The sequence below is a fragment of the Chlorocebus sabaeus genome, chromosome 26, assembly GCF_047675955.1.
Source record: "Chlorocebus sabaeus isolate Y175 chromosome 26, mChlSab1.0.hap1, whole genome shotgun sequence".
NCBI classification, from domain to species: Eukaryota; Metazoa; Chordata; class Mammalia; order Primates; family Cercopithecidae; genus Chlorocebus; species Chlorocebus sabaeus.
Window position 1 is genome coordinate 7,679,630 of NC_132929.1, and position 14,418 is coordinate 7,694,047.

Sequence of the window (14,418 nt, forward strand, 5' to 3'; positions counted from 1 at the left end):
GGGTGCCCTCGGACATGCCGCGCAGGGACACAACCCCTCCATGCTGCTGTGAACGGGCAGGGGCTGCTGGCATGGGCTCATGCTGCAGGGGAGCCTGGCGGGGTAGCTGATAATGCAAAGGGTCTGTGGTACTGAGGGAGGTGCCCAGGGTAATATGAGACAGCCATCAACAGGGGGTATGCAGGAGCAGCTGGGAGGAGGGAATCCCCGTCTCTAAACTGGACCTAAAGGAACATCGCAGGAAGAGCATAACCAGTCCTGGAAAGTCCAGAGGTGGCAAAAGACCAGGTCTGTTCCCTGAATACAGCAGAGGTCAATGTGCTTGGATCTGAGACACAAACTGAGGTCAGAAAGCCAAGGACAAGCCAAACTAGGCAGGGGCCTGTAGCCACAGGCAGATGCTGGGATTCACAGGAATGAAAGTGGGAGGCCCTGAGGGGTGGTGAGCAGGGACAGCCCCACCCAGGGGCACAGGAGATGGTGTAGGTGACCCTGCAGGCCTGGCGAAAGGTGGCGGCAGCAGTACTGGCCAGAGGCCCTGGGACCCAGGAGAGGAAGCAGCAGATCGGTAATGATGATGGAAAGAAAGTAATTTGGTGAATAACTTCTCATGACTTCATGGCTGATTGGCTTGGGGGGAGAGAGAGAAAATACGGTATCAAACAAGACTTCAAATGTTCTGATCATCTCAGTATTAAAGATGCCACTTCTAAAAAGAGGAGGCCTGGAGGAAGAGACTGGCTGAGAGCAGGATCAGAGGTCCCTGTGGAAACCGTGCAGACATCAACTGGGCAACTAGCACACTGAACTGGAGCTCAGTAGAAAGTTCTGAGCTGGAGGTGTAGCTTGGGGAACCTGCACAAAACTGGTATTTAAAGCCATGGAACTTGAGACCACCCAACAAGAGATGAGTTAAAACAGAACACAACTCAGGGCTGAGCCTTTGTGACGTTCTGCATTTAAGGGTCAGATAGAAAAGGAAATACCACAAACCAGCAAGGAGAAGGGAAGGTAACAGCCATTGAGCTGGGAAGAAACCAGAAAGCGGTGGCATTCTGGAGGTCAAGGGAAAAGAATGCTTAAAGAAGACTGGCAACAAAGGAAAGAATTTCTCAGCTGTTAGAAACCAGAAGAAATGGAAAATCAGAGCTTAACATCAATACTTGCTGTTGAAGGAGTGTGGAGTGGGCAATCTCTCCTCCATCTAGGGGTGTACCTTTTAATGTCATGCAGGAATCCCAAAGCAGAGGTTTGGGGTTCCCTGATCCAAAAGGTCAAGACTATTTTCACGACCATTCAATGATCAATCTAAGGAGAGATCTGCCTTTCGTTGTGTTGACACTCGTGGTATCGAAGCAATGGAAAAAGTTGTACAAATTACGGCAATAGCATCCACTGGGCCAGTAGTCTTCATATTCTTCACCATCAAACACTCAAACTTACAAAAGCCAAAGAACAAAACCCAAACAGAAACAGAAAACAGTTTAAGAATATCGATGAAGCAGCGAAAAGTACTTATTGTATTAACTAGCAACCCTTGTGTGTAAGTGTTCCTGATACTCTAAGTATCTCCGCTCTATGCCAAAGAGCGATGGAGGTCCTGAGACACAGCACCTGTATGATTGCCTGAGTTGCACCATGAACTAGCTGCATTGCCATGAAACATCATTTTCCTCACCTTCTATTCATCAAAGCATACTTGCAGGGTTTGGAAGAATAACTGAAAACTATCATTTTTCAGACACTGGTATCTGGCAAGCATCCTCTTGAAAATGAATGTAGTGAGCCTGTCACTTCAAAGAGAATCCCAATAGTATTTTATTGTTGATGATAAAATTTGAGCTTCCCCATGAAACTTCTTGTATCTACTACTGTGAATCTAACTTTTCCCAATACTCAGAGACTTTTCTGATGAGACTGGTGGTGGTATTAATGAATGTGATTTTCTAAGAGTGTGTAATGAAATGTGACAATGCTTAGAAGATACCTAACTCAAGGGACCACTATTTTCCCAGCGATCAGTGTATCATGTTATAGATCATCTGTAGATAAGTGTAAGACATGGCAAAGGACTGTAATGTAATGGGGTATGAAAAGTTTATCGATGTGGTTTCAGATTCCATGTGGCAACTAATTTTAAGAAACTACCTGTTGTTGAATTCAGATGTAGTGTCAGAGATATCCACAATTACCTGAAAAGTCAACTGAAATACTCCTCCCTTTTCCAACTACCTGTATGAGGTTAGACTTGCTTCTCTCACTACAACTAAAGCAACACACCCCAATACATGGATTGTGGGGCAGATAAGAAATTCCAGCTGTCTTCTATTAAGCCAGTCAAAATTTACGAAAACATAAAACAATGCCACCCTTTTCATGATTTTTTTTGGAAAAAATTTTCATAAAAGCTTATCTATGTTTACACGTAAAAGGTTTATAATCATAATTTTAAAATTGATATTTTATAAATTCTCAGTATTAATTACCCATGCAATATATATTGACAGATATACCTCACAAAGTAAAGCTCTTTTGGCACTACGATAATTTTTAAGAATGTAAGGCAACCTGACCTCAAAAATTTTGAGAACCAGCATCCTAAAGCGTTTGCTTCAGGAAGAAGGAAGTTAAACCAAAGAGGAGGGCATTCCAGAAGCAAAGTGGGCTCTGTATTGTCTGAGTGCTTGAAGTGTTTCACAATTAAAATTTATTACTTTTTCAAAAAGGATGAATAGAAGGTGAGGAATGGCACAACAAAGGTAGATGATTCTCCTGAGTGTTTTACTGAGAAAGAGTAGGGGAAGCTGTGGAGGCAGAATGGGGAGGCTGGAGTTAAAGTAGGGTCAGTTCAGAAGGGAGCAGCAATGCCCACCTGTGCTTATCTCTTAAGCGTGGGCATACAGATAACATGAACACATGATCTAAAGCCTGCAAGTACAGCACTGATGATGCATGTAAACCCTGTAAGGACATACTGATGCATCTAAACCCTGCAAGTACACTTTGATGGATCCAGACCCTGCAAGTACACACTGATGCAAGTAAACCATGCAAGTACACACTGATGCATCTAAACCCTGCAAATATGCTTTGATGTATTTAAACCCCACAAGTACACTTTGATGCATCTAAACCCTGCAACTACACTTTGATGCATCTAAATCCTGCAAGTATACTTTGATGCATCTAGAGCATGCAAGTACATTTTCATGGATCTAAACCCTGTAACTTCATACTGATGCATGTAAACCCTGTAAGTATGCATTGATACGTTTTCTCAGCTGGTCCTTTTAGAATTTTGGGTAAGCTTTCGGTACATGTGAATTTTTAAAAATAAATTCTTATCTGTAGATATTTTTATTTGAAACATGTTTCATATTTTTCTGTTTAGAAACTGCCTTTCTCACTCCAAGATTATACTAGCTTTTCTTTCTTTCTTAAATGAAAGAAGAACAGCAAAAAGGTGTGTGCTGTTTCCAGACCTGGCCTCTGGAGCTCCCCACACCTTCTTCCACGACCTTCTCTCATTACTGTAGTACAAGGGCAACACCTATTACCCTGACCAACTTGGAAGTTACTGGGGAAGATGGCAGTGCCCCCAAAATTTGATGCCTTCCATGATTCTGACCCTGGCCCCCAATCATCCACTCCAGACTGTAACATTCCCGCTGTACCCCAACCAGTGCAGCAGACATGTGACTTGGGTCTGTTTGCAAAGCAGTAAGAGCCTGACCTATTTAAGCCTTAGATTAGCTGTGTGGTTTTGGACAAATGAGATGAACATACTGTGCCTCAGTTTCCTCATCCACAAAGTAAGGAGAGCAGCACCTTCCTTGGTCAGAGAATTAAATAGTACACATAAACACACAAAGCAGGTATGGTCCTGTGGTTTGAACATTCCCTCCAAAACTCACGTTGAAACCTAATTCTCAATGTGGCAGTATTGAAAAGTGGGGTCTTTAAGAGGCAGAGACCTCGGGAATGGATTAATGGGTTATCATGGGAGGGGAAATTGTGGCTTTATAAGAAGAAGAAGAGAGACCTGAACCAGCATGCTCAGCCCCCTCGCCATATGATGCCCTACGCCACCTCGGGACTCTGTGCAGAGTCCCCACTAGCAAGAAGGGCCTCACCAGATGCAGCTCTTCAACCTTGGACTTCTCAGCCTCCATAATTATAAAAAATAAATTCCTTTCTTTATAAACTACCTACTTTCAGGTATCCTAAGCAACAGAAAACAAACTAATACAGCTGGGCATATAATAAGCACTAAATGTGAGCTACCATTATTATTTATAATAAATGGTATTATCTAGTAGAACAAATTCTCTATCCTCCAACAAGTCTCATTGCCAAATCTGCCTAGGTACTTAAGGCAGAGGAAAGGATTGTGGACAGAGTGTCTCATCACTGGAATCTCCTTTTGTGTGTGTGGCATGTTCATGTGTGAGACCGGGTATGTGCCTGGACAGGATGTGGATGTGGAAGCTGTGGGTGGGGCTTTGTGGGTATGTGGTGCTGTGGGATGTGTCACGGGGCTCTGTGGCCCTCATGCCCTGCTGCCTCTCCACCATCTCACTTCATTGCTACATGAGATGCCCACAGAGAGGTGTCCCTCAGAAGGAAGCCAGGTAGCGAGTCCTAGAATGGAGGCTTCCAGCAAGCAGGTATAGCTGACTTGATCTGGGAAAGGGAGGTGTAAGCAGGTCTCCACTCAGGAGCTCTGAGAAGGCAGTAACGTGGCTCAGAGTCAAAGAATCGCCAGAGTTCTGACCCAGGACCCTGCAGTGATATCACAGACAGACTGTAGCCCCTCCTCTTCATTCCACCTCATTATGAAATGTGTGTAAGGCCTGTTGTTCTACGAAACAAAGAACCTAAGGAAGAGGGAAAAATGTTGCTTTACATATAAAAGTCAATGTTTAGCTCTAGATATGTTTCAGGCTTTCTTAGTGGAGACACCGAAAGGGGGCTGGTCAGCTCTTTCTCATCAAACAACATGGCATACATGGCCAGAGATGTGGCCACAGATGAGGCCGTTTGAACCTGCTCCAGAAATGTTGTACCAGGATGTGATGATAGAGAACTGGCAATTTGATCTCAATGCTAGACATTGTTTTTCTGAGCCAGATGTGATGGCCTTATTGGAGCAAGGAAAAGGGTGCTCGATGGCTATAAGAAGCATGAAGACAGTATACAGTTATTGGTTGCCTCACCAAGTAGAGCTAATTGGTTACCTTGGAATTTAATTCTTAAATGAGACAGCAAGAAAGCATTTGGTTTTATAATATGAATTATAAATTTTCCAAATTTGAAGCCAAGATAGGAGCTAATCAGCTATGAAAAATGTTCACTTACAAAAATATACATCTCCTACTCTCCATCACAGATTTAAAGATGGAGGGAAATTCAGTGACCTCAAGGAATGCTGAGCCTAGGTGGCAGCCTTAAAATACACTAGAGAGTTCATAGTGGAGAGGTACCCTACGAACATGATTAATGTGGAAAGGTCTTCAGTGCACATCAACAACTTTCTCAACATCAAAGTACTTAGGCTACTGAGAAAGACTTTGAATGTGATAAATGTGGGAAGTTCTTTTGACTTAAGCCTCAAAGTACATGATACAATTCATAATGGTGAGAAATCCTTTGAATAAAAACAATACAGGAGGCATTGGAAATGGCAGGCAATATCATATATATTATAGAATTCATAGCAGTGCAAACTCCTTTCAATGAATAGAACACAGGAAGCTCTTTAGGCAACAGTTCAGTCTTTTAGAGAAATCAGGGAGGGAGCTCACACTGGCATAAGACCCTAGGAATATATCTAACATGGGAAATCCTCCAGCAATGGTCCAGGCCTTGTTTAACATCAACAAATTTATAACATGCTTTATTTAACATGGAAAGCTTACTGCTATACAACTGTCTTGTAGTTGGCCACTTTACTGTACACTCTCATAATTCTAAGTCATTCCACAATGCCAGACCCCACATGGCACTCAATAATTAATTTTTGAGTAATTGGATCAATAGATGGGTTCTCTTGCATTTCTCGGTAAATCATATTGATTCTAAGAATAACAGTTTTGTTTTTGTCCTTCCAATATTTATACCTTTTTTCCCTTCTGTTTATGAATGCCTTAAATCAGTCTTATAGACACTGAGAAATATGCATAAGACTTTGTACTAATGTGCCCGATATGGTGTCATCATGACAAAGGACTCTTTGGGCTACAAACCACAGGAACCCACAAGTTAGCATAAGCAAACAACGGAAGGCCAGACACTCCAAGGGCCAGAATAGATGTGGGCTTCATGACTGGGCAGGAACCATGGCCATGTTTGCCACGTCTTCAGATGGTCCTTTCCTCATTCTCATCCCTTTTCTTGTTTTCATTCCAAATGGCTATTGATGGGCAAAGAGAACAGCCTAGTTTCGATGATACAGGTTAACCCACTCAAGGATAAAGGACTCTTCTGGGAAGGCATTTGCACATTCCCATAAAAGAATGCACTACCCCTCTCAAGCATCCCCCCTTGGCCAATCACCCATAGTGGCAGGTGGGGATTGCGTTGGCCCCAGTGTGGGTAGGGTACCCACCATTGGGTGGTAGCCGCAGGAGGTGGACGGGCCAGGCCCCTTTTTATAAACATTGCAGCAATGTGAATGGAGGAGGAAAAGGGCACCCTTAGAACAGAGACACTGAGAAAGGTACCCCAAAGCTATCCACAGCATACCGTAGTTATTTCAGAGCTCTTAGTAGTTTAGAAAGAGCTTACTCACATAATCTTAATTGCTCCATCCTTCATGGGAAGGGTTTATTTTTAATGTTCATTTTGCATATGAATAGGCTGAGGCTCAAGGAGGTGCAGTGACTTTTCCAAGGCCAGAGGATTACTAAAGGCCAGGACCCAAACTCTAGATCCCATTCTATCTTCAGTTTCTCTGGATTGTTGTCCTACAGCCATTACCATAATCTTACACCCAGTTAGATCTCTGGCATCACTGAAGTCTTGAAGAAGCTGGAAATAAATTTCAATTTTTTTTATATCCTGAGGGGAGATACACCATTGTAAGTACTACGTAATAGACACAGAATATCTTCTAGCAGTCACTCTAAGCAACACTGACTGAGCATCTCCTCCAAGCCCACACTTTTCTCATGCAGGGTAGAAACCAGGAGAAACTGCTGGGCTGGTCACATCCAGCCTCTGTTCAATCAGATGGGAATATTTCTGGTCCCTCTCCCACTGTGGTGTTCCCCAAGAAATGCAATCATCTGAAAGTAATCCAAGATGTCTGAAAGCAATCCCCCAGATTTTAACGTTGTAAATGTTTCTAATACCAAAGGTTAATTTTAGAAACAAAAACTGAAGCCAGATAATTTTCACATGAATGTTCTGACATGAAAAGGGCAACGCACTTCACTCCTCCATGATTACGTTTCCCAAAACTGAAATTCTTCCCGTCCAGTTCAGTGCTGTTGAGGCTCAACATCACGCCACTCATACGGTCTGGGCTTCTTCGCTCATGGCTTAATTCCGATCTCAGCAGCATGGCACATTCAAAAGAAACATATCTATCTCTGCAAGAAAAACTGCAGTTCCTGGGAGGGGAGAGGTAGAACTGTGGAAATCCAATGCTGCCTTTTTTTTTTTTTTTTTTTTGAGACCAAGTTTCGCTCTTGTTGCCCGGGCTAGAGTGCAGTGTCGCGATCTCTGCTCACTGCAACCTCCGCCTCCCGGGTTCAAGCGATTTCTCCTGCTGAGGTCAGGAGTTCAAGACCAGCCTGGCCAACATGGAGAAACCCTCTCTCTACCAAAAATACAAAATGAGCCAGTGCTGCATTTTAACCCACCAGCCTGGCCCTGCCCGCCAGCTCCCTTCACTGCCACTGTTGACGCAGTTAGAGGTAGAGGGTGCCAGAGTGGGGAGACTGACTGAATAGCGCCTAGCAAGCCTCAGGATCTTCAACAGCTGGGAGAAGGAAGAGGATACAACCTAAACTCCACAAGGCCAAGTCCATCTCCAGGTTCTACCAAGTGGAGCCACCACCACCCTATAAAGTCACGTTGACGGGAGTACATCACACTTCCTAGATGTGTCAGGAACAACAGCAACCAGAGACCTTTTACGTCATGGCTCCCACATGACATTAGGATCCCTGCAGCGCCTGTAAACTCTAGGCAGCAGGGCCACCCCCAGAGACTCTGATTCAGTGGGGCTGGGGAGGCCCCAAGAGCCAACAACATGCACTTCCAACAAGTTCGCAGCTGATGCTGATGCTGCAGGCCTAGGGGCCACACTTGGAGAACGTCTGCCCTGATGTAGCTCAAAGCCTTCATGTTACGAGAACAGTGAGGCCCGCAAAGGAGAGGCCACATCTGGAACCCAGGTGTTGTGATTCAAAGACTAGAATTGTTGTATCAAGAGACAGGATAAATAAAAAAGAAGAGGAAGGAAGGAGAAAAAGAGAAAGAGATTAAATAGATGCCCTTAACAGAGAAAACAAAACAGCTCCCTGAAGACTGGTGTGTGGGGAGGGCCCAAGTCCAACCTGGGGTGGAATTTCTGGGTGTGAACCTGGCCTGTGACCTTGTTCTGCACCCACTCATGAGCTGTCCCCCTCCAGCCAATATCATGGAAACAACTCAGAAAATGTAGCCACCTCTTGTGCCCTGAAGACCCCCTCTGGGGCCTCTGGCCCTCAATCCATGAATGACAGCCCTGGTGGCTATAGATGCTGCCTCATGATGGGCCCCAGAACATGCAGGAGAGGGTGCCCCCTTTATGGAACTGCCTGAGAGACACAGAGTCACAGGCTGAGGTCCCCTTTTAAGGTTAGGATGAGAACTTGACAATGGAGACACCTAGGGAAATGACATTTTTCCAGAGTATTCATGGTAGAAAATAGTGGGCAAAGGATATGAACAGATAGTTCTCAAAAGAAGACATTTAGGCAGCCAACAGACACATGAAAAAATGCTCATCATCACTGGCCATCAGAGAAATGCAAATCAAAACCACAATGAGATACCATCTCACACCAGTTAGAATGGCAATTATTAAAAAGTCAGGAAACAACAGGTGCTGGAGAGGATGTGGAGAAATAGGAACACTTTTACACTGTTGGTGGGATTGTAAACTAGTTCAACCATTATGGAAAACAGTATGGCGATTCCTCAAGGATCTAGAACTAGAAGTACCATATGACCCAGCCATCCCATTACTGGGTATATACCCAAAGGATTATAAATCATGCTGCTATAAAGACACATGCACACGTATGTTTATTGCAGCACTATTCACAATAGCAAAGACTTGGAATCAACCCAAATGTCCATCAGTGACAGACTGGATTAAGAAAATGTGGCACATATACACCATGGAATACTATGCAGCCATAAAAAAGGATGAGTTTGTGTCCTTTGTAGGGACATGGATGCAGCTGGAAACCATCATTCTCAGCAAACTATCACAAGAACAGAAAACCAAACACCGCATGTTCTCACTCATAGGTGGGAACTGAACAATGAGATCACTTGGACTCGGGAAGGGGAACATCACACACCGGGGCCTATCACGGGGAGGGGGGAGGGGGGAGGGATTGCATTGGGAGTTATACCTGATGTAAATGACGAGTTGATGGGTGCTGACTAGTTGATGAGTACAGCACGCCAACATGGCACAGGTATACATATGTAACAAATCTGCACGTTATCCACATGTACCCTAGAACTTAAAGTATAATAAATAAATTAAAAAAATAAAACAAAAAAAGAAATAGAAGGAAATGAAAAAATAAATTGTGTTTTGATTGGGAAAAAAAAAAAAAAAAGAAAATAATGGACTGTGAGGTGCAAGTCTTGAGTTTTAGTCCTGACCTACACCTAACAGTTTTTATTCTATTCTATTCTATTCTATTCTATTCTATTCTATTCTATTCTATTCTATTCTATTGAGACAGCATCTTGCTCTGCCACCAGGCTGGAGTCCAGTGGCTCGATCTCGGCTCACTACAACCTCCGCCTCCCAAGTTCAAGCAATTCTCCTGCCTCAGCCTCCCCAGTAGCTGGGACTACAGGTGTGTGCCACCACCCCCAGCTAATTTTTGTATTTTTAGTAGAGATAGGGTTTCACCACATTGGTCAGAATGGTCTCGATCTCTTGACCTCATGATCTGTCTGCCTCGGCCTCCCAAAGTGCTGGGATTACAGGCATGAGCCACCATGCCCAGCACAACTAACAGTCATCTTAAGGGAGTTGCTTGGTCCCTAGGAATTTTTTTTTTTGTTGTTAAATATATGAAGTGGGTTGATGATTCCTCTGGGATTCTTTAAATTTTGTATTCTATCATCCCACCTTCTATTTTGGTTCTCTTGCTGTGTCCCTCTTTTGAGTAGGAGGGTCAATGAAATGCCCACATCTCTGCTTCTAGTTGTAGAATAGGGAAAGCTCAACTGAAGGGATGCATGTGACACAGGCACACAATGAATGAGTACGGTACAACACGTCCCGGACCAACCCCAGCATCTAAGAGGCTTTCTATGCAGCTTTGTGCTGGCGGGCCTTTGTGTTGATGTGGGTTTCTAGGATCATTCATGAAGTGTATTTTATATTAATTAGCCTTCAAGAGAATTCCATCCAGCTGGCCCCCTCCCTCCTTCTGAAACATGGCCTTCCCTTGGCTGTCCTGACACCCCAACCTCTCCTGGTCCTCCTCCTTCATCACTGGCTGCTCCTCAGACCCTGTTGACAAATGTCATGGAGTGCAAGGCTCAGCCTGGATTGCATCATCTCCATTTATGCCCTCCCCAAATGCACTCCCATCAAGGCTCTAAATAGCACCTGGATGATATAGAGCAGACACTCAGTCCTAACCGAGTTCTCCACTTCACATGCCTACTCACTGCAAACCAAGTACTACCCAACCAGGACTCTTGACTTCCGACCACCACTCCCTCTCCAACTTCCTTCTTCTCAGCACCCACCCAGTTTCTTAAGCCAAAAATCATAGCCCTCCTCATTTCTCGTCCTCTCCTCAGCAACCATGTGCAATCAACAGGCAAATCCGGAATATGTCTCAATTCCCTCCACCTCTTCTCATTTCCCTGCCACCACCTTATCTGCTTCATAACACCTCTTGCCTGGCTGCCTGCATGTGTCACCTGACTGATACCCCTGACTACATTCGATTCTCCACCCAGCAGGAAGGGTCATTTTTTAACACAGAAACCAGATTCCATCACCTCCAGTTTAAAACCTCCCAATGACTTCCCATCACATTTGGGCCAAAACCCAAACTCCATGGCCAGGTTCACAGGACCTCCACCTACTCCAGTCCGGCTGCCCTCTCCATGGCATCCCTTGCCCTCCCCTCTCCCCGCACTCCCTGACTTGGGCCAGCCTGTTCATCCTGCACTGGGCCACACGCAGTCCTAACCTGGAGCTTCTTTTGTCCACTATTCCCTCTGTCTGGCCCCCACCTTTCTTCAGGTTGCACCTTGACTTTCTTCTCCTCTGGGACCCTTGCTGACTCCTCAGTCTGAGGCAGCCCTCAGTCTCTCTCACAGCATTCTCTGCACAACAGTGACCACCACCAGATAAAATTCTTCTTTAGGCAGATGTGTGTTCTGCCATCCCCCACTGGCTTCTGAGCACAGTCCTCCACTCTGTGTTCACCTCTACACCTCAGGGAACAGTGACTGGCCTCAGTGGGACCCAAGGGCTGGGTTGAGGGGCTGTCCTCAGGGAGCTCTTCTGTGCAGCCCCCAGGCTGGGAGGGACACAGGCTAGTGGCAGGCTGCCCCCGTGCCTAGTATGCCTGGGGATTCTAAGCAGTCCTGCCACACTGCCATGCAGACGCTCATCCTCCTCACCGCCAGCCCCGGGAGACACCACGTGCCTCACACCAAACACCAATCAACAGATGGCACATGGGCACAGGAAATGACCCCCAAACTGATTCACCCCGTGCCACCACCGCACACACAGCACTCAGGAGACTATGCGCCATGCTTCTCCCTCCAGCTTCCCAACCCCCTGTGCACCTCCCCTGGAAGCAGTAGGAATGTCCTTTCTGATAACAGGGCAGAACCTGCTCTCCCTGCCCCTGCCTACATCAGCATCAGGAGTCTCTGGCCTCTTCAGTTCCTACCCTCTGGGCTGATTCTGGCCTGGTAATAACTGATGCTCCTGGGTTATCTGACCCCAGTGAAAGAGAACCCCACACTGTGTCCAAGAGCATCACGGCCTTTCCCTTCAGCCTCCATGGCTTCCCATCAGGTCACAGGGGCACTTCCTGTCTCAACCTGGTCTCCCTGTGTCCTCTCTCCTCACAGAGTCCTCCATCCCTCCTCTATGGTCCATTGGTACCTTCTTCTTAGAAAGCACTTCTTCTACTTATTTTGTATGTCTCCTTCTACAAACCAAAAATATATGTTTCCTTCTCATTCTCCGTCATCCTTAAATTACAATACTGGAAGGGGTACGAAGGTGCCATTTTCTTTTTTTCTTTTTTTTTTTTTTTTTTGTGAGAATCTGTGGTAAGATGGCCATTTATTTTTTACATTACACACAGTGTATGGGAAAAAAACAGCAGTGACTTCTGTAGCAAACTGTGTTTAGATACACGGAAAAGCTAGAAAACGTCGACGTAACAGAAGAGCAGATGGTTTTAACCCCATCAACTGCCTCAACAAAGCTACATGCTGCGGCACGTGCCAATGCTTTTCCCTGTGAATGTGGGACGGGCAGAGCTGACGCCTCTCCATCTACTCCCTGCTTGCATTGCAGCCGTGGCCATCCTCCGTTGTGCCAGCTCCTCTTCTGCCTCCAACTCCTCCGTGTCCAGGGCGTAGCATTTGTACTCTGGGGCACCAACCAGGTCCGGGTCATCTTCCACCTCCTCGCCCTACAGGTAACTCTTGAGGGAGCTGTCCTGCTCCAGGCGGGGCTTGGCCCTCTTCCTTCCCTTCTTCATCTGCGTTGTCAGCTCAGCCACCTGCCCCTGCCACACCAGGCCCCCGAGCCCTTTATCCTTGCTCCTCTTGTACTCCATAATCTGCTTGCTGAGCGCCTCATGATTGATACCACACACGCTGGAGCTCCTGGCCGGCTCTGTGGTGCCACAGGGTTGCGGGGCATCGGCGTCCCTGAAATCATTTTGTACAAAGTCGTCTCTTTCATCCCGGGGTCCAAAGTCTGCGACTGCCAGTAACTTGTCAAGCTCAGCGAGAGCTGCACTTTTCCTGTCTTTAACAAACACTATAGGTGGCATATTCCTCAGGGTCTGCTGGGACATCAAAAGGTGCCTCATGGACGCGGCACTTCTCTGCAGGACAGCCTCCATGTGTGCGTTCTGCTCGGCAGAGAGCGTTGTCTTCCAGTACACTCGGCAGGCTGAGAAGTCTGGAGTCAGGGAAACCTTGGAGAGCTCCACGTTAAGGTCATACAGCTCCTGACTCACTTCCTGGGTGCACAGCAGGTCTGTCAGTGCCTCATACAGGAGACCGTTCAGGGCCCTCACGCGCACATGGTCTTCCTTCCTGGTTTTCTTTGAGGTGGTCTTCATGAGGAATTCCAACTTGGATGGTTTGTAAGTCAAGTGAGAGCCCAAGGAAAGACCTTCATACCAAAACTTTTTTTGGTTTTCGAGGCAAATTTCTTGAGCCAGTTCTTGCAGGAGACAGCTGAGCCGTGCACTCCCCGCGCGCAGCCCGGAAGGAGCGCAGCCTCGCAGCTACGGAGCAGGCCTCGGAGACCCGCGCGGGAGCCCCACAGCCCGCCCGCCGCAGCCCACATGGCGCGGCGCGAGGACCCGGCGCAACCAGGGCGAAGGTGCCATTTTTTTAAGTCCTTCTGGGTTTGTAGCTAGAGCCACCAGTGGAAGGCTTAATGGAAGGAGATGTCCCATTGTCCTGTCACTCACAAAAGACCATTTGATTGCTTTGCAGTCCACACTTCTCTGATTAAAAATGACTTGGAGCGTCTTTTCTTTTGCTTTTTAGCCCTGTGACTTTCCTGTTCTGTAAAATGCCTGATTATAACCTTTGGCCATTTTTCCATGTAGGTTCTTCTTGGTTGCTGCTGATTTGAAGAGTTCCTTGTACATCGTGCCTTGGTCTCCCAAGCTGTCATCTGTCTGTTGATGCTACCAAGGAAGCCTATGTTGATCAGAAATTCTTAATTTGATCAAATTAATTATTTTTGCCTTATAGTTTGGGCTTTCGAAGTTTAATTTTAAAAACTCTTCTACATCCAAGCCTTCTTTGATTAACATTATAGTTTTATCTTTCACATTTAAGCCTCTATTTTTAACCTTCACGTGGTGTTTGGTATGGATCTAGATTCATTTTTCTACATGGAAACTTTTCCCTAATAGAAGCTTACCCTGTGGATACGTGGTTCTA

General features: G+C 45.9%; 1 protein-coding gene and 1 pseudogene across 1 annotated transcript in view; both read right to left on the bottom strand.

The window, feature by feature from the left end:
* The window catches only part of OTUD7A (OTU deubiquitinase 7A), a 382,132-nt gene that overhangs the window by 290,974 nt on the left and 76,740 nt on the right, over positions 1–14,418 (bottom strand). The gene's annotated exons all lie outside the window — the stretch shown is intronic.
* Positions 12,510–13,825, bottom strand: LOC103245936 (putative ribosome-binding factor A, mitochondrial; annotated as a pseudogene).